Here is a 19,434-nt window from a genome sequence, read left to right as displayed (position 1 = left end):
TTTACCGAAATATCTGTAATTACTACCGAATTACCGGTAAATTTTACCAGACAACTTCAAAAAGTTCGGTAATATTTACCAAAAATCTGGTGATTTTTACCGATATGTCTGTAATTACTACCGAAATTTCGGTAACATTTACCGAAAAATCGGTATTTTTTACCGAAAAATGGGTATTTTTTGTTTTTACCGAAATAACGAACTTTGATGTGAGATAACACGAGTCGATTCGAGAAAGTGCTCCATGCTAAAATAACGTCGTTTTGACTGAACCTCTAATGCTCATCAGAATGGATATGTTTCGCTTGTAGTGTCGTCTGAAAATACCAGTAATATTAACCGAAAACTGCCAAATTTAGGAGTTTTAATTGAACACCGTAAAATATTCGATAATTTGAGTTTATGATGCACAGATTATTACGCGAGATGACTCGAGTCTCGAATCATTTCGCGTTATACGCCGTGCACCAAAACTGAAATTACCGAATGTTTTAAGATGTTCGGTAAACATTTACGAACGTTTCATAGTTTTCAGTAAATATTATTGGCATTTTCAGACGACACTACAAGGAAACATATCCATTCTGATGAGCATTAGAGGCTCAGTTAAAACGACGTTTTTTTGCATGGAGCACTTTCTGGAATCGACTCGTGTTATCTCACATCGAAGACATCGAATGACAAGAATAATCTAGAAAGATTAACACAGTTATAACAATTTTTACTACACACTATTAATTTTTTGGTGTAAAATTATGTCAAATTGGATGCACAAAATTGAAGCATCGTTTTTGACATAAAATTACACTGGAAAAAGCAGAAACGCTTGAAGACATAGTTTCTCGGACATAATATTATATCATCAATGACGTAAACTTAAATCATATTAGATGCTAAAGTTGCCCTTTTTAACATAAAATTAGATCGTGTGTAACATAAACTTCTATCGTTAAAATTTTCGGGGATATGAGCTTTCGGAGACATAATTTTAAGAGCCATTTATTGGTTTTACATATTTTATTTCAAAACAGGTTTTCCTACAACTACAAGTTTTGTGTATTGTCATTTTTAAAATTTCAATTTCTAACTTGATTACAATTACATTGCAAATTTTATTGAAAAATATAGAAAGATGATTATTAAATTGTTAGCATGTTTTATTTCAAAACTTTATATCAATTATGAATTTTTCACATCCTAGTCTCATATTTCTCGTAATACAATGAGATTGCTAAAATTGCATTAGGTGTTTGAGTAGATAACCAATTTTGATATTCCGATGTTTAAACGACTTTTCTTGTTACCTTTTGTAAATTTTTAAGTGAATATTTTATGGTATAATATAATTGAATTCAACTTCTAAAACGTGTCCTGGCTGTATTGTACTTATTTTCTTTTTAAGTTTCGTTTATGATTTACTCACCAACAGATGCCAAAAAATTGACTTAAGTAGGTCTGCCGTTCCCGTCAGGTATTGAAGATTAGTCACAGAAGAAAGTAAGCGGTCTATCCATCGGATTTGGAGCTTCGAGGTTTGTCTTTGACCCATTTAGTTTGCCGTTACTCCTTAGCGTGGCAATGGCCTGGTAAACATATCTTTGATAAGCAAACATCTGACAACCAGCCATCAATGCAATAGCGCAAATCGCCAACAGTAAATCAGCACCTAAAAACAAATTTTGTTGTATTATATTATCTTGACTTTGTTGTATTATATTATCTTGAATTTCCAAATCTCTTGATTATTACCTTGTTAGCAAACTTGACATGCATTATTTTTTCCGATGTCATGCTGGATGAGCAGGAAAATGCTTGAATCCTTCTTTTGGCTGATTGTGACATTTCAGTTTTTTACTTAAAGATTGCGGTACTTGGTATGAAAATTGTGGTTGATGAATGTGTAATAAAACATCCCACAGAGGACAATAACTTCCGGCTCCTCTTCCTGATGATTCACCTGTTGTCGGAATCGCCGGTTCATTCATTCGTGCTTGAGGGACTAAAAAATGATCGTGCGGATGCTCACCTTACGGAAGTAACCAAATAACAGTTTTTTGGGCCAAAAGCATCGTTGATGTAAACCTGCAAAACACGTTAAAAACCCAACAAAAACTTATCACACAAAATAAACTTTTGACTTAGATAAAATAACGTCCAAGAGGCTTACACATCAATAAATTGTTAAAGGTACTCACCAGCACCACCTGAACCGGTGCCTTCGTCTGTGGATCCGGCTTCCAGTTAAACCCCGAGACATACACTTCCCTAAATTCATATAGTGGCATCAAAAAGTTGCCACAGTACAGGAATGCCAGCCGGACCAGTCTCGAGCATCAGCATCGTACGGGGGGAACGATTCCACTTGTTGGCTGCCCGGAATGACGACCGATTCCTTCAGCCAAAAAAACTTCACCAACTAACAAATCACACGATTTACACGGATAAAAACGTTTCAAGAACACCCGATTCACGAAATTTTCGGTTTTATGATTCCGACCGACACTCTTGCGAATAAACAAAAACACAACAATAACAACACGAAAAATTTCATAACCACAAAAAGAAACCATGTTTACACTTCAGAATGGTTTGTCTAGGTTAGGCCCGCGCAAAAAAATAACTCAAGACTAGAGGCAAGAGAGGCCATGAATGGAGAAAGCGAGATGCGTTTAACTTATCACGGCTGGGAGAGTGAGACAGTGAAAAAAAAAATTGCTGTTTGTTTCTGACAGCGACGCATGCTGTTTTCAGTTTGTTTTACAGTTTTCGGCGTTTTTTACCGAAAATAGTTTGCAAAATGATTTGTTTACCTATCGATAAACGAGCTTCGTTAATTCTAGATATGGATTAACGAATATTTGTAAAAATAGACGTCAGTTTATTCAATTACCGAAAATTTTCGATTTACAGAACTGTTTCTGTAAAATAAATTACCGAACTCGGTAATTTTCGTTTACTGTGTAGAGTAGCGCCATAATTTAAATAGTTACCGAAAAGAGCTTTGTGGAACATTATCATAGCTTTTGGGGTTCCTCCATGCCTAATTCCTCCGATGATTTTTAACATGTTTAATCTGTCCATGAATGTGTTTTTAAGGTTTTTAACGTGTATTCCATATTTGAGTGTCTGGTCTAGTGTTATTCCCAGGTATTTATAGTTCCTTACAGTTTCTAACGTCTCACCATTCAAAGTGAGCAAGAGCCTTTTATCCGAGTTTTTAAACAGCATAGCCTTAGTTTTGGAACAGTTTATTTTTAATCCAAGTTCCTCAGCCTTACTTGTGAAGTCATCAATCTCCGTTTGCATTTTCTGCATGGCAGTTTCGTACGATTTTGCCCGTACTATTTTCAGAAAGTCATCTGCGAATTGTAAAGTGATTACATTTCTATCCAGATTTGTGTTGTGAAGAGAAGAAGTGTATTAAGTGTAATATTGAAAAGTACCGGTGATAAAACATCACCTTGTGGTACTCCGCAGCTGATTGTGTGTTCTACTTTTCCTTGGTCTGTACTTATTATCGTTTTTCTGTTGATCAGAAAATTATAAATCCACGTAACAGTGTCCCCTTTGAATCCATAGCTCTGCATCAAGTTTCTCAATTTGTCAACATTTACACTGTTAAATGCATTTGAGAAATCGAAGAAAACTCCAATAGTTACAAAACCTTCTCTTCTTGACGACATAATAAAATTTGTGGCAAATGTCACACAGTGTTCTGTTGACATACCTTTTCTGAATCCGAATGAGTAATCTGACAGTATGTTGTTGCTTAAGCAGGTGAGGTTAATATCTTCAAGGACTGCTGCGTTTATAGTTTTAGTTAAAGTTGATAGAAGTGCTATGGGTCTACTAGATTCAATTTCTTCGGGAGGTTTATTTGGTTTCAATACTGGTATGATCTTTATCTCTTTCAGGTGTTTATCTAGATCACCATTTCGCCACATTTGGTTTAATAGATCAAGTATTTTTGTGACAGTAGTTAGATCCATACATTTTAGCATTCCATAACTCATGTTATCGGTTCCTGGTGAGGAACGAATAGATTTATTTTTTAAAAAACCTTTCCAGGATTCTAAACTTAGTATTTTTGGTCTTGTATTTAAATCAGGTTGAAGTGGTGTTTTTATTTCTTGTTGACCAAAGTTTTTAAAAAGAAATCTTTCAGCAATATCTTTATCGTGCAATATGGGATTGTTTTTGGGATTTACCACAGGGGTAAATTTTAATCTCTTCACTAAATTCCAGTTTTCTTTAACGTTGCGGGGATCTATGGAATTAGTAAGTTCCATTATTTTTTCTTTTATGTGTTTTATTTTTGCCTTTTTGAATTTAGCTGTTGTTTTTTTCCATTCTATTAGATTAGAAGTACTACTACATCTGTTGTAGTCTCTTAATGCATTTTGTTTAGCTTCATATAGTTCAGAAAGCTCAGAGCTCCAGTAATATTTTGGAATAAATGTGTTCATTTTTTTATGTTTTCTACAAATTTCATTTGAAATTGTCGTAAGATCTTTGATTTCATCAAATTCATAGTGTTTGATTTGTGAAATTTCTTCGGTTATTTTTATTTTATCAAAATAATACCTTTTTTTTGTTTTGAAGTTCAATTGCAGTTGTGTTTTGATCATAAGGTGACCACTTCCACCAAAACTTTTATTAAAAACTTCCCATTTGGCATCGTTAAATATATTTGCAGTACACATCGAAAGATCAATGGCGCTGGATCTTTGCCCAACAGCATGTGGTATAAATGTAAAATCACCGTTGTTTAGTATTAACAAGTTAGAGTTAATAATGGAATCGTATATTAAATTTCCTTTACTATTAGTTTCCAGGCAGCCCCAGAGTTCATTGTGGCTATTAAAATCTCCTCCCAAGAATATCTTGGAGTGTATTGTAAGTTCATTGAGTAAAACTGAAATTGCAGTTTCTAGTTCTTGTGTTGAAATTCGTGGGTAAATGTAAATTGTGACTAGTACCAGATTCAGTGTATGTATTTTAATTCCTAACGTTTCAAATTGAGTAGTCGAACTCAATGTAAGTTTTTCGAATGTTAAATCCGAACGTAGGTAAATACCAACTCCTCCAAAACCGTCGGTTCTAGGCGATAGTATTCGATGGTAATCTTGGATGTTCCATCTATGTGTCATTAGTTGTTCAGGCTTTACCCAAATTTCCGATAACAGTGCAGCATCGTATTTTTCTGTAAATAGTTCATGAGCAAGTTCGTTCTTGTTTGTATACAGACTTTGTATGTTTGTTTGTAAAATATTAAAATGGCTTTGCATCATGAACTATTTCCAGTCCACTCACCTGCTCTCTTTAGCTCTCCTATGATTTTTGCAGAAAGTTCTGCTCCAGGTGCTCCATGAGGCTTCAAAATTTCAATCAGTTTATAACTTACTTCTTCCATAGCTTTCTTCCATTCTGTTTGAGTTTGTTTCTTTACGTTTTCTTCTATTTGCTTCTTTAGTTTTTCTATCTCTCCCGTTCTATAATTGTTGTTTAAACCTGTTCCTCTAGTTTCTTCTTTTTCTTCTTCCATTTTCCTTTTTTTAACAAATTCCTTCGAAGATAGTCCAAGAATACTGGCTACTCCTGGTACTGTTTCCTGTCCTTGTTTCCTTTCCTTTCCCTTGTTTAAACGATGTTTGTTGACCTCATCTCGATGTAAAATTGTCTTCTGGTGGATACCTGGTGCTCTTGCTACAACATTTGAAAATGATTCGGCAGGCGTCGGATACTCTTCGGCACTTCTCAATACGTCAAAATGGTTTTCGGTAGGTATTATGTAGGACTGTTTAGCTTCTTGATATGTCATTCCTTTTTTGGCCATTTTAGCTTGTATATTGCTTTCTTTTTTCCAACGAGGGCAAATTTTGTCCGTCGTTTTATGTTCATTACTTTCACAATAATAACATTTGATTTTTTTGCAGGTTTTGTCCGTCGGATGCTCTTCTGAACAGCTGGCACATTTTTCAGTCTTAGACTTGCAATTTTTAGACAAATGATTATATTTTAAACATTTGTAACAAATCACGGGTTTTCTTATATAGGGTTCAACTCTGAAAATAACAGAAAAGATACTTAAATTAGTAGGTAATATGTTACTCCTAAATATCACTCCCACTTTATGAGTTGGTTCTTTTTGTTTATCATCATTATAACGGTATAATCTAAATATTGAGTCAATTTCTACTTGACATTGGATACTACTTATCAGTTCTCCTTCATCCATATCAGTAGGAATTCCTGAAATAACTCCGGTCATAGTAATGAATTGTCGTGGAATGTAAGCTTTGTATCCTTGAAGTTCTAAGTTTTTGCATGATGCCAATCGATTTGCGTCTTTCCAGTTACCAACATATACCGTAACTTTGTTCCTTCCAGTTTTGCTGATATCTTCAATCGATTTGTCAAATCCGTTTTGATGCAGTATTATCCCAACAGTTAAACGATTTATAACTTTTCTTTTCTCAACATCTACATTTTCCACTATGACTCTAAATGGTCGTCCATCTGATGATTTGTACTGGTAGTTCTTAAAAACCCTCGTTTCTTCTACCAATCTGGTGCTTGGTGGCTGGTCGTTCCTTCCAATTTCAGCTGTTTCCGTGGTTTCCATATCATCTACGTTCTTCCTATTTTGCAGGTTAGGTAAACTTGCTGTTATTGATGCTGCTCCTTGAGGAGCAGCACCTTGCACACTCATTTTGACTTTTTAGTCACAATCCACTTTAAAATTTCTGGCACTTATGATTTTTGTACACTACTTCACTAAACACGTTAAAATTAACACATATAGCGACAGTACAGACGAAAAAACTATTAAAATTAATCAAATATTTTCGTCAAGAATTAAAAAATTGGCCTTCCGTGTCGAAATGTAAACATCCAATCCTTCGAGACTGTTGTTTCCTATGCAAAAGTTACACGCAGAAAAAGAACGGTGATGGTTTCAACAAAACGGTTTTGTTATTTTATTTTGTATTTTAAAAGCTGATTTTTGGATAGCTTTCACAAAATAAATGAACATAAATAAATTAGAAATTTTGTTATTTGCACACACACAATTTTTATCCCTTTGAAATGAAATTTGGTTTATTTTTAAACGGAAATGAGTTTATTATAATAAACGTGTGGATTAAAAACGATAAGTTAAAAAAAGAAAAAAAAAGCCGGGAATTGCCCGGGAAGAATAATGTTTTCCCCATTGCAATGGCAAACGGAAATGGAACTACGGAGGAGGAAAAAGCCTGGTCTGCCGGTTCTCATGGGCGCTGGGATTCGGATTAGTTTCCAGTTAAAGTGAGATATAAAGGTAAAAGTGGATTATTAACTGTTTTTTTTTCTTTAAGTTTAATTACGTGTTTTCTTTTTTGATTTAGGAATGACTGGCGGATTCAAAGGCTAATAAGAGATGAATGCTGTGCAAAAAACTCTTAAGCTCGTTCCCACCGATTCCATGACGGCAAGAATGCTTTGTTCAGCAGCAGCCAGCTTATTTTGTAGCTGTTTGGCCGGTTATTTGAGCTGGGCCATAGGTAAATATACCTACATATTCACATTTTAAAGTTTGTCTTAATATTTTTATTTTATTTTAACAGTGCTTAGTGAATGCCCTTTAACAGCCTTCCGGCAAATCGGATCCCAGACAGGAAAAATCGCCCGAAATCGGCCCGATTTTTGTCCGTTCATCTGCTCGATCGGTCCGAAATCGTATAAGAAATCGGGCCGAGTTTAGTACAAAATCGCGCGAAAATGAAACACTTTTTCGGACGACGATAAGTTTTTTCAACCAGTTCGAGCAGATCAAATGTCAAAACAAACGAACCGTTTCCGGACCGAAACCGAACGATTTTTGAACCGTTTCTGGGCCGATTGCCATAGCGTCCATCCGAAACGATTGACCGATATCGGACCGAAACCGCACGGTTTTTCGAACCGTTTCTGAGCCGTTTGCCATAGCGTCCATCCGAAAAAAGGACCGATTTCGGACCGAAACCGAACGAATTTTCGAACCGATTCTGGGTCGATTGCCATTGCATCCATCCGAAAAAAGGACCGATTTCGGACCGAAACCGAACGGTTTTTCGAACCGTTTCTGGGCCGATTAGCATTGTTGTCATTCATTTAGATTTTTCGGTTTTTCTTCATAAAGAAAGGTATTTAAATTTATTTGTTTTTTTTTATTTTTCTCCTAATTTATGCTTTAAATCATAACTAGTATTAAACATAATTGTATAATTATAATAAAATAATAGAAAGTAATAACAATTTTTCCTGGTTTAACGTTTGAAATTTCCAAACTAAATTGAACCTCTCAACACCGAGTGAACATTCATTTTGGGAATTTTCTAACGCAGTCTCAATGCTACAATCCTATTTGCCTACAGTTTTTTACATGATCTATTAAATAAACCTGTTATTTCCACTAGGAGGTCATTTTAGGCCTTGGTTTCCTATTATTTTACCGAGTTTCAATTTAACTATTTATTGTTAACGTAAAACTGTTTAAATTAACTTCTGATAAAGTAATTGAAACGGTTGACGCTAACTGCTGGCATCAATATGAGTATCCGGAGTGTTGTTGATCCTGCTGTCATGATGATTGCTGTCGTTGTGGTTGTTGCGTGGCCGGCTTTTCGGTCAGTTCAGCCCAACGCCTCTACAAAGCTGGCACATTCTATGAACAGCTGTGCCCACCGGCGAATCGTCATCGTTGTACATTTCACAGTTGTGAAAGATGAGCAGGACGTTCATTAAAGAAGTCCTCCTGTGATTTGTAGATATTGAAGGATGAAATGCACCTACGGATACAAAAGGAAAAAGATTTTCAAATAATTCAAAATCAATAAAATGGGGTAGCAGCAAATACCTCCATCTCCTCGAACACGGGGGCAACTCCTTCATTAATTTCTTAGCCTTCTACTCCTTCTTGGCTTGTTCCTTAACCTCTCCGAACCGTTGTTGCTCCTATGGGACTGTTGCAGTTTTGGTTCAACTGAAGATTCCGAAACCAGGCCTCGGATAGACTCGTAACCAACCGGTGAATAAAAATAATTTTTCGAACCAAGCCACTGGCCGCTACTATCGAACTGAGATTTGTCCATGCTACTCATGGATTCATTGAGGCTACTGTTCTCCATGTTGCACCTATTATCGTTCGGTAAGAAACCCCCTTTTTCAACCTAAAAAGACAAATTGAAATATATTTAGGAAAATTGAATTTTTGAAATCTTTTTCCAAATTTTACTTTACAAAGTACTGTAAACAAAAGTGCACCAAATTTACAACTTATTTAAATAGTATGTTACACTGAACTCGTTAGCTATCCTAATTTTATTTAAAATTAATTAATAAGTAATTAAAAATGTAAAATTAAAAATATTTTATGATCAAATTTTGCAAATTATTTTTTACGTTATTGAAAACTAAGTAAAACTCCATTATACTTACATGAACACGGACAAGTTGCGATTTAAACAGAGTCGGAGGGCAGCTCGTGGGGCCATCTCAGAATAATGAACAGTTGTTTAAAATAACGCTGGTCAGCCGAAACCAGATTGCTTAATAACGGCTACTCAGGCGACATGAAAATTACGATGACATTCCGGTGACCGACTCTTGTTGACTGGCTGTTGTTCAAGTCAAAAAGACCTACAAGAAACAAAATCATAAATTTTACATTTATTATCAAAAAAGGTCAGATACGGGAAACATACGTTACAGAGAACAAATAGGACGTTCGTTCATATCATTTATCAATATCTAATAAGAAACCTCGCTCAATCTAACAACAACTTCAACTTATATAATAACAGATACACTTTATCTTATACCTATCATAATATCACAAAATTATACCCTAGGATTATGGATATATTAACCTATCTTACAGATTTAGCCTCATCCTACTTGCCTCACAACCCTATCTGATTAAATGGTTTTTTGAAACAAAAATACTAGCAAAACTTAACACTAAAAATTAAATTATTGTTTTATTTAAGTTATCAACATACGGGTTGAAATATGATAATCTACTTTATTCTAACTGTTTGAATATATTTATCTTCAAAAAAAAACAGTAATTTAAAAAAATCTAAAATTAAATTCAAAATGAAACAAAAAACAAAATACATTCCCTCTTCCTTCTTCGATGTCTGCAATCGGCAGCAATGATTCTTGGTATTTTCTTGTTTTGCTTATCATTATTCATTATAATCAATCATTAAAATCATCCCTGGAAGGAATCGCTTCTTATGAGAGGAAAATTGAGTATCAAACGAAAAATAACCCCCTTATACAATAAGATTTGTAAAGTTAGGAAGGAAGGAAAGAAAGAAGAAACAGCATGCAAAAAACTTCTGCCACAGCTCCTTAAAATCGACTAACTTGACTTAAAATTACCTGTTCGAGATTTGCTTCAGTGACTGACCGACTTCCAGCAGGAGTTTCTCATTGTCATGCACATTCTTTCTGCCCCCAGAACGTAGCGAGAGCGACTAATTCTCTACCCGGGTGATCAGCTCCCGGAAGTGAAACTTAGTGTGCGGTGGAAGCGTTTCGTTGTCGGCAAATGTAACACAGCAGAACAGGAGTGAATTCAAGCCCTCGCATAACTGGGAGGCCGAGATGGAATTGACTGGGATTTTAAGACTGCCCTCGGGCATGTTGATGAGTTCTAGGATGCCCTCCCAGCTGACCGTCGACTAGGGTGCCGAAGAGGAGGAAGCCGTTTTCCGATAGCAGCGAACTGTTGCTGATTCGGAACCAGCGTCACGTTGATCGAGGAAAATTTTAATGGTTTAACCGGGTGATGCGATGAGGTTTTGTTTTCGTGATTATAACTATCGATTTGAGCAACCGCCTTGAGCATCTTTCAGCCCTTTCTTCAGACCTATGGTACTGAAACTTCGTTAAAGTTCGGTACCTGGCGTAGCATAAGACTCAATCGTACTTCAACACTAAAGCATTTTATTGCTTTATCATTACGCTGGTTTACGTCTGGCTCCAGTGGCATCCAAAGATTGTCAAAATCGACAATCAAGCAATCTCGGCATAATTTTATCAACAAAATCTGAAAACGAATCAATAATTGCTAAATGATAAACTGATTCAAATGAATTATTGTTAAATTGGTTACCTTTGTAAGAGGGGACAATATAGTAGCGCGGATGGATGAATCGTCTTCGTGGTTGGCAGACGTCTCATTCGGTGAATGAAGTCGCCGTACTAGTTTTGGTGTCATCTTTGTACCGTTGCTAGCATAAGAAAAAAAAATCAAATTAAAATCAGATCAGCCGCTTGTGAATCATTTTACCAAAAATAAAATAATTTACTAAACTAAATTAAATTTCTTATCTCCTAATAAAAAGTATCAACCAATCTTTGAACGATTATTCTCGATGATTAGATAGCAGTAATTGTATTGTAATTTGTTAAGTTGTATGAACATTCATTATCAAATACATATAGTAACCCTAACTAACATGAAATAATAATTCATTCATCCTATGATGCCAACACTGTTTGATCAGAGACACATCCGGTTGATTCTATAACTTCACTTCTTGTACAACCAGTGACCAGAGTGGAGGGCATGATGCCTCTAGATATGGTGGTCTCTCTTTGGCAAAAAGTAGACGAGGGTTGGATGCGGAGGAGGAGCCGAAATTTGACAGCTGGCTGTTCGGCTGGCTGCTGGCTGGCTGGGATGCCAGGTGCTCTGATTTTTTGTAAAACACGAAGTTTTGCCAATCACCAAGCTATTGCTTAGACAAAGACTTCGCCTTGATTTTTGCAAATATAATTCATAGAATCGAAACAAAATCTTCCGGCTGAGCTCCGGGCTGGTAAGCAAAGCTGGAAGAAGTTGGACCTATAAACCTATATATATATATATATATATATATATATATATATATATATATATATATATATATATATATATATATATATATATATATATATATATATATATATATATATATATATATATATATATATATATATATATATATATATAACCTATATATATAACCTATAACCTATATATATAAACCTATAAGATCACCATATCTAGAGGCATCATGGTGGAGGGTTTAAGTGCAAACAGAATCCAAGTCTTGGATCGTGGACCTGAATCTTGTATTATAATATTTAATTTGAACCTTGAATTTTAGTTCTTGACTCTGTATGTGAATCTCGAATCTGAGACTTGCATCTGAATTTTGAATCTTGAAATCGAATCATCAATGTAAATTCGGAATCTTCTGAATTCTGAATTCTAAATGCTGAATCTTGAATCTGCAATCACTTGAATGTTGAAAACCCACGCAAAAGCAACGATTAGATGATAACACTTAACGAATGAAAGGACAAATCACACTTGCATTGTTCTTATTCACCTGACCGGATCCGTGCGGCACGTTGAAGCACAGCTTCGCGATCTCGGCCTGGCAGGCATCTTTCAGCAGCGGATCGAAGTCGATGTTTTCCCGCTGCTGGTACAGCTGGGCCCGGACCTCCTTGCGGCACTCCTTCGGTATCGAGTGTTTCGCCTCTTTGATGGTATCGTTGCGCATCACCTCGCTCAGACAAGCGACGACGTCATACTTGGTGTTGCTGCGCGGGCAAAAGCGGGTCACGTACGGGCGGCAGGCTTCCTTGAATTTATAGGTGAAATGATAGTTTTTTAAGGGAGATGATCTGGAAGTGTTCGATTGCGGCGCGACATTTGGTGTCGACTCTCATATCTGCGTAGTTTTTGTAGTTTATCAAACACTCCCATCATTTCTCCCTCGTCTTTGCCAGTTTTTAGAATGTTGGAACAGTGTTTCTGCATAGCGTCCCCACAAACGGCCATAATTACCGGATTCAGTTCTACGTGAGCGGCTTCCTCTTCTGTAAAACGAATCACGGCGTTTTTGCAATTTTGCGCAAGTTTGTCTAGGTTATCCTGCAAGCATTGCATTTCTTCGCCTTTTCCTGTTTTGTCGAAGCAAAAGTAGGAGAGATCGTCAATGCACTCATCTTCGACTTCCGGAATGAGATCGACCGATCGGGCTCGCTGCCGCATTACACGTTTGACTTCCTGGAAGCATTCCTGTTTCAGCTGCAAGTCCTTTTCCGGGTGGTACGTGTACCGGTGCAAACAAGGCAGGATCAGGGGACCTTGTTCCGGGTCCATCTGGGCCGTGTCCAAATCGCCCAAGTTTTTTTCGCCCGACAAAATTTGATGGCGTCGTCCTTGCAGTTTCTAAAACATTAAATTAAAAAAAAAATAAAAAAAAACGCTTCTACTTTGTGCATATTCGTTACCTGTACAACTGCGGATCCAATTTAAAATCTCGGGCTACAAAGTACTGAATCTGCAGCAGGGCGGATTCGCAATCGGCGTTCATGAAATTGGTACCCAACTTTTCCATCAGACAGGACATAACTCGTGCATCGCCTCCTTCAGTATCGGAGCATGCTACATCCACCACCGGTTTGCAGGCCTGCCTAAGCACAGGATCAACCCGCCAGTCCTCGCCTGCATCGGCAACTTTGACCAGAGTTTCCAGAGCTCGTTGACACACTTCAGTGACGCGTCGTTCCTTCTTTTTCTTCGGTCGAGCATGATCCATCAAACAGTGGATAGTCTTGCCTCCGGCATCCAGATTGCTGCAGAACTTATCAATGTCCCCAGCACATCCAGTTAGAATTTCCGGCGAAAGTTTGTAGTCTTCCATCAGCATTCGTCGGTGGTCGTTGATTTCGACCACACAATCCTGACTCAGCTTAGTGTTGTTCTTCTGAACGCCTTCCAAACAAAGCAAAATTTGTGCCAACCGCACGTCCTTATCGTCGGAAACACCCCGGCGACAGTGATGCAGTTTGATGTCTTCCTTGCAAGCCCTCGTCAAACCCTTGCTGAGCTTATAATCGTGGGCAATCAACTTCTCTCTTCGAAGCAGTTGTTTTTGGCAATGGTCGGTCATGGCAGCATCGTTCCGATTTTTCATCAAACATTTCAAAACCAGCTGGGACCCGGCCGGAATCGAGGGACAGAATCGAATTGCATCAACGTCACAGGATAGGAACAGCGGCTTATCCAGCTTTACGTCCTCGACCTGAATCTCGGACAGATGCAGCACTCCCTTGCGGCAAACTTCACTCAAAGTGTCCAGATGGCTTTGGAGACAGGCGATCGTTTCTTCTTGGGAAACTTTTTTGTTATCGTTGCCCAGGCGACCACAGTTCAGGGTTTCGATGTCCCGGGTACAATCCTTGAGGAACGGCCCTATTAACCGGTAATCGGAGAAAGCTACGTACTCCAGACGTTGAATGTATTCCCGGCAACCGTTTCCCTTGACCTGATCCCGATGGTCGATTATACAGGACAGATACTGACCCGGAAGATCCGCGCTCGGTGTGCAGGGGAACTTGTCGTAGTGCTTTGGACAACCTGAAAGGGGAAAAACGCAATATATTTGACGAAAAATACTGCTTTTTTAACTTGACGCATCCAAAACTGGGTTATTCATCCAGAATTCAGCTTTTCAAAATCATAATTTGAAAATAAATTCAGAAGAAATTACCTTTCTGTATCAGCCGCTGCACGTTCCGGTCGTCCAGCAGGGCCGAGGTGTGGGCTCAAATCAGATGCTGACAGTCGTCGCTGAGCGCATCGACCCGTTCCTGCGGCAAATTCTGGACACACTCCAGGGCCTTCAGATCCCCGGCCGTTTCCGGCACATTCGGGCACAGCGTCCTAAGCTCCGGGCAGGCTACCTCTTCCAGCAGCTTCGGATTTTGTGGGCCACCCGCATTGATGACTGCCTGAGCTTGGGTTGTCGGTGACCACACGGTTACCAGCAAAAGAATCGGAAGGATGGCTTTCCCGAATCCTTCCATCACATTAACTTGAATTTTCCAGTTGGTATCCCAGGGTTTGTTGTTCTTTTGTTCCCGGTATTAATTTTTTTCTGGTTCGACTTTTCTCTGACACACTTGGAAAACAGATGAGCGAATCTCGACCGGAAGTCGGTCCGTTATAGGCGGAACATTTCGCTCACTCTCGAAATCTTCAGAAAAGAAAACTAAAACAGGAACTTTTTTAATTAATTCAGCTGAACTTCAGGGAGCCGAAAAACTGTAAACCTGTTCCCTGGTACGTGTCCAGTCCAGCGATGATAAAAATTCGTCGAAGCGAACTCGACGAAAAAAGAGAAGAAGAACCAGCAAGATTTGACAGCTGCGTTCTGAGGACGTGTGAGAGTAGTCACTTTAAAAACAGCTAAGGGAGAAATCAGAAGATCCGTTGGCAAATTGTGTCCACTGCCTATTCAATAACTTTCTCGGCGGGGGGAGTATGTTAAGTTGTATGAACATTCATTATCAAATACATATAGTAACCCTAACTAACATGAAATAATAATTCATTCATCCTATGATGCCAACACTTTGATCAGACACACATCCGGTTGATTCTATAACTTCACTTCTTGTACAACCAGTGACCAGAGTGGAGGGTTTAAGTGCAAACATAATTAATTTATAAAAGCATCATGATCCTCAATCTGTGCCGCACGTGAAGTGACGATAGTCGAGTCACTCCATTCCAGGAGTCGCTTTGGGTGAGGAACGTCACTTCGGATGAATTTTGGTAATGAACCTCTGTCACTTCATTTACCCCGACTATCTGAATAAGGTGACTAGAGTCCCATGAGGGTAAGATGCCTCGACCGACGTCACCTCACGCGCGGCGCAGAATAAGGGCATATTTATTTAATAATAATAATAATCTTACCGGTTTGTGGCCATTTCCAGTTGTCTCGCCTTAATTTCTCCAGGTCATCATCAAACCATAACTGAACGTTCCGTAATAACATTATAATATTATCCTCGAAACCATTAGAAAGGCAGGACGGTCTGCAGCGATAGTGTACAAATGACTAAAATCTAATGTTGGCTTGTGATGGCATCTTTCCAATTTCCAGAATCTGCAAAAGAGAAAAAATATTGCAGTATTCCATTATAAATGGAATTTATCTTTTATGAATGCCAAATTTTTAACAAGTTTAACTTTTCTCACCTGGTATGACCTCCGATGATGTTGAACATCAGGAGCAGGAAAGGCGACGCCAGATAAGAATTTTTCAGCCATCGACATTCGGCAAGCAAAAACACTGCTTCTGGCAACCTGAATAGGTGAAATTTGGAATATAAGTAGGTACTATTTTTGTTTTCAAATTGTCCAATAAAATATTATCATTTCATGATTATCAGGATAATTTGAAATTGCTAATTGAGTATAGATCATCATTATCTATAAGTACTCAATAAGCAATTTCAACTTATCACGGGGAAAGAACGTCCTGATTTAATTTGCGCTAAAAATTATAATTAAATTACCTATTGTTGCTGCTGCTGGTGCCTTTGCATCTAAATAGGTCCTCCTAACTTGACACTGATCTTTATGGAAACTCTTAAATCATCAGCTTTCAATCGAGGAAGGTTTTTCCTGGTCCATCTGTCGTCCAAGTTAATTTGCTTGGTTCGCTTTGATTCTGCTGTTGCGCTGCCTGTTGCTGTCGTTTGATAATGAAGGGCGGAACTTTGTCACCGGTTGTAGTGAGCCGTAAATTTAAGAAGTACGGTTGGTTTCGAAGTCCATGGTATAGCGAACCAGTCGTCAGTGTCAGCTAAGAACCTGCGATTTTGAAATCAAAATCAGAGAAATGAAAAAAAAAAATAGAATTAGGTACGATTCCTAAAATTTTTAAATTGACTTAGATTGGTAAAATAATCTTAACAAGATGATTTTTCTAAAATTTAGTTCCAGTACTGCTTTAGAGCTTGTAGAAACAATTCTTGGTCTTTTCGCTTCGACCAAATGAGCGTTGCAGTAATGAAACTAAAAAAAATAAAACATATCAGCTGAATTTTGATTAGTATTCAGTGATTAAATTAAGGAGGTGAGAAAAAAAATACAATTTCAATGCAAGTACTGAGGTCAAAGCAAATACCAAAAATGCCATCGAAAATACTAAATATTTTTCCTTCTGAAGTGAACAAACGGAACAAACATTTAAAAAACACAGAATGTGAGAACATCACAGTTAAATTCTCGTGCCGCGCCGCCACGGAAACTTACCGTACATTCGTCAAACTCTATGCACATTAGCACTTCTTCCTGCTTCAGATCAAAGGGCTGATCAACCAGTTCCGCTATTTGATTTCCACCAGTTTAATCCCCGGTCGATCCGATGTCGAAGGTACGACCAACTCTGGAGCTATCGAAACTGGCCGGAATGAAACTAAAAGGCGTTGAATTTAGCTCACCGGAATTTGTAAGTGTTGGAGCAACTGATTATTGAGAAGGAAAACTGAAAAAATGACTTCGTTCACAATGGACATAAAAAACGAAAAATTTTACCTGTATCGATTTTATGACTGTTTACACTTTTTGCATGGTCGGTGCACCGACCCGATTGCTTCCCAGATCGGAAAAAATCTTTGTTCACCAGGTGGATCGGTCAGAATAGCTATCTATGTGACTATTGGCCATCAAATGATGTTTGTTGGTGCAGGAAGTCGTCGTTGTGGTAGCATACTGGGAGGCGGAGAAACTTTAGCGACGGAAGCTTGTAGCATTTGAGTTTGTTTAACGTATTTGTTGCTATATTATTATCTGCGTGTACCTGTCATCATCATCATTTGAGTAAAATTTACTATTTGTGCTAAAACATTCTCTGCGTGTATCTGTCATCATCGTCATCGTCATTGAAGACAAACATAAACAAAATTAGTGTGAAGCAAACGTGAAAAGAGCAAGCTAACCGAAATCGAAAAGTCGCCATTGCGTTCGGCTTAATTACCGCGAGTTTGCTGCTGATTCCACCATCTCGTTGGAGGTACACCCGCGAGGTGCCCTGGAGAACGAGACGCTGCTGATTCCAAGACCGTTACGGGAGGAACGAAAAAGAAGTCGATTAACCAGGTCAGTAAATTCCTACACAACATCCTCGAGCGGGCAAATCAAGACAAAATGCTCTCCATAAACAGTTCCGTATGAGGCTTCGTGCAGAATTCCGGGAAGGCTAGGGAGCGGAAGGATCCGAGATCGGCAACTAAACGGAACAAGGCAAGAAAGTTCCGTTTCCACGGGTGAGTCTGATTGGATTTTTGATAGTAAACAATCGAACTGAAGACTCCTTTTATAGAGAGCGGACATCGGAAGAAATAACTTCCGATCACTATTGGCTGCAAGGAACATTTCCCAGATCCCCAAATTGGGTGAGTGCGGATGGACTGAGGAACAGAAACGGAGATTACTGACTGGTTTATTTATTTAAGGGCTTTTATTGGGAGCTGAAAACCGACGCTGCCTGGAGTCTGTCTTTTCCGGAGCCGAAAGTTGTTTCGTCCGGGAGCCGGAGTCGTGTTTCTTCTGGAAGTTGGTCGATCAGCTGCTGTCAGTGGTGCCCAAGTCTGCTTCGGTCATCGGATGACATTGAGGTTGCTGTAAAGGAAAAGTAAATAAGAAAAGAAACATGTAAGTACTAGCGCTAGTCAGAAGAAAGAAGAAGCTGCAGCGAAGTAAGAAGAAGAAATAAGAAGCAGGTAAGCAAGAAGAAGAAGCAGCAGTAAAGGAAAAAGAAGAGCAAGAGCGAAATAGAAGAAGAAGAAGCAGAGTAGAAGCAGAATGGAAGAAGAAGAGTAGAAGCAGAATGGAAGAAGAACGGTAGAAGCAGAATGGAAGAAGAAGAAGGAGAGGATGATGATGAGCGGGAGAAGAAGAAGTAGATCGAAAGAAAGTATGCGGTCTGAAAATTAAGAAAACAATGATTGGAAATAGAAATAAGCAACAAATTTGTTTTGGTTTTGTTTTGTGGCGTAGTTTTATGTATGTTTTGGTGATTTGTGTTTCCTCCCCCATTGCTAGCCGGGAGAGAAGCAAAAGAACTTCAACATTGGCGCCCAACTAAAAAACCCATGATATTATGCTACCGCAAAATTATTTTAAGATTTTTGGATTGTTGATTTTAATCTAGTCTTAAGATTTATGTTTTGTTTTGGTGATTTATGCTAAGTTTTGTTATTTGTGGATTTGATATTAATTGTTTTTGCTCATCAATACCCACTTAAAGTTAACTTTTTAGACTTAGCACTTAATTTTAATTAAAGCAGAGAATTTAACTCATTTTCAATGGAAAATTCTCTTAGAAAGCTCTCTTTACCATCATAATTATTCGACTTTATAAAGTTGGTTACGATTATCGGGTAGAAATTCCAGCTATGACACAGATCTACCTATATTTGTGTACTACAACGCTTAATGCTCCCAAAACACCGTTTGCCGATCGGGAAAAATCGTGCCACCTACGAGTGCAGTTAGCAAGTTCATTTCTTGCCATCGCCTCGTATTACTCCAGCTATGACCAT

General features: G+C 38.1%; 4 long non-coding RNA genes and 1 pseudogene across 5 annotated transcripts; 2 read left to right on the top strand and 3 right to left on the bottom strand.

The window, feature by feature from the left end:
* Positions 1 to 1,156: 1,156 nt before the first annotated feature.
* On the bottom strand, positions 1,157 to 2,571 carry LOC129748094 (uncharacterized). The gene is made up of 3 exons (XR_008737645.1): positions 2,196 to 2,571; positions 1,750 to 2,082; positions 1,157 to 1,666 (listed from the first exon to the last, which is right to left on the bottom strand). It is a non-coding gene; the product is annotated as an uncharacterized LOC129748094 (long non-coding RNA).
* Positions 2,572 to 7,183: 4,612 nt separating this feature from the next.
* Positions 7,184 to 8,259, top strand: LOC129745229 (uncharacterized). The gene is made up of 3 exons (XR_008737105.1): positions 7,184 to 7,321; positions 7,389 to 7,544; positions 7,608 to 8,259. It is a non-coding gene; the product is annotated as an uncharacterized LOC129745229 (long non-coding RNA).
* On the bottom strand, positions 8,182 to 11,786 carry LOC129745226 (uncharacterized). Of its 2 annotated transcripts, XR_008737102.1 has the most exons (5): positions 11,147 to 11,786; positions 10,411 to 11,080; positions 9,460 to 9,660; positions 8,879 to 9,191; positions 8,182 to 8,810 (listed from the first exon to the last, which is right to left on the bottom strand). It is a non-coding gene; the product is annotated as an uncharacterized LOC129745226 (long non-coding RNA). The 2 variants fall into 2 exon arrangements; XR_008737101.1 differs by having other exon boundaries at positions 10,411 to 11,782.
* A 316-nt stretch (positions 11,787 to 12,102) lies between these two features.
* Positions 12,103 to 15,789, bottom strand: LOC129745225 (Golgi apparatus protein 1-like; annotated as a pseudogene).
* Positions 15,790 to 17,760: 1,971 nt separating this feature from the next.
* Positions 17,761 to 19,003, top strand: LOC129745227 (uncharacterized). The gene is made up of 3 exons (XR_008737103.1): positions 17,761 to 18,156; positions 18,213 to 18,285; positions 18,346 to 19,003. It is a non-coding gene; the product is annotated as an uncharacterized LOC129745227 (long non-coding RNA).
* The last annotated feature ends 431 nt before the right edge of the window (positions 19,004 to 19,434 follow it).

This window comes from Uranotaenia lowii, chromosome 2, assembly GCF_029784155.1.
Source record: "Uranotaenia lowii strain MFRU-FL chromosome 2, ASM2978415v1, whole genome shotgun sequence".
Taxonomy (NCBI): domain Eukaryota; kingdom Metazoa; phylum Arthropoda; class Insecta; order Diptera; family Culicidae; genus Uranotaenia; species Uranotaenia lowii.
Note: the sequence above shows the minus strand (reverse complement) of the source record. Positions and strands in the feature narration are given on the sequence as shown.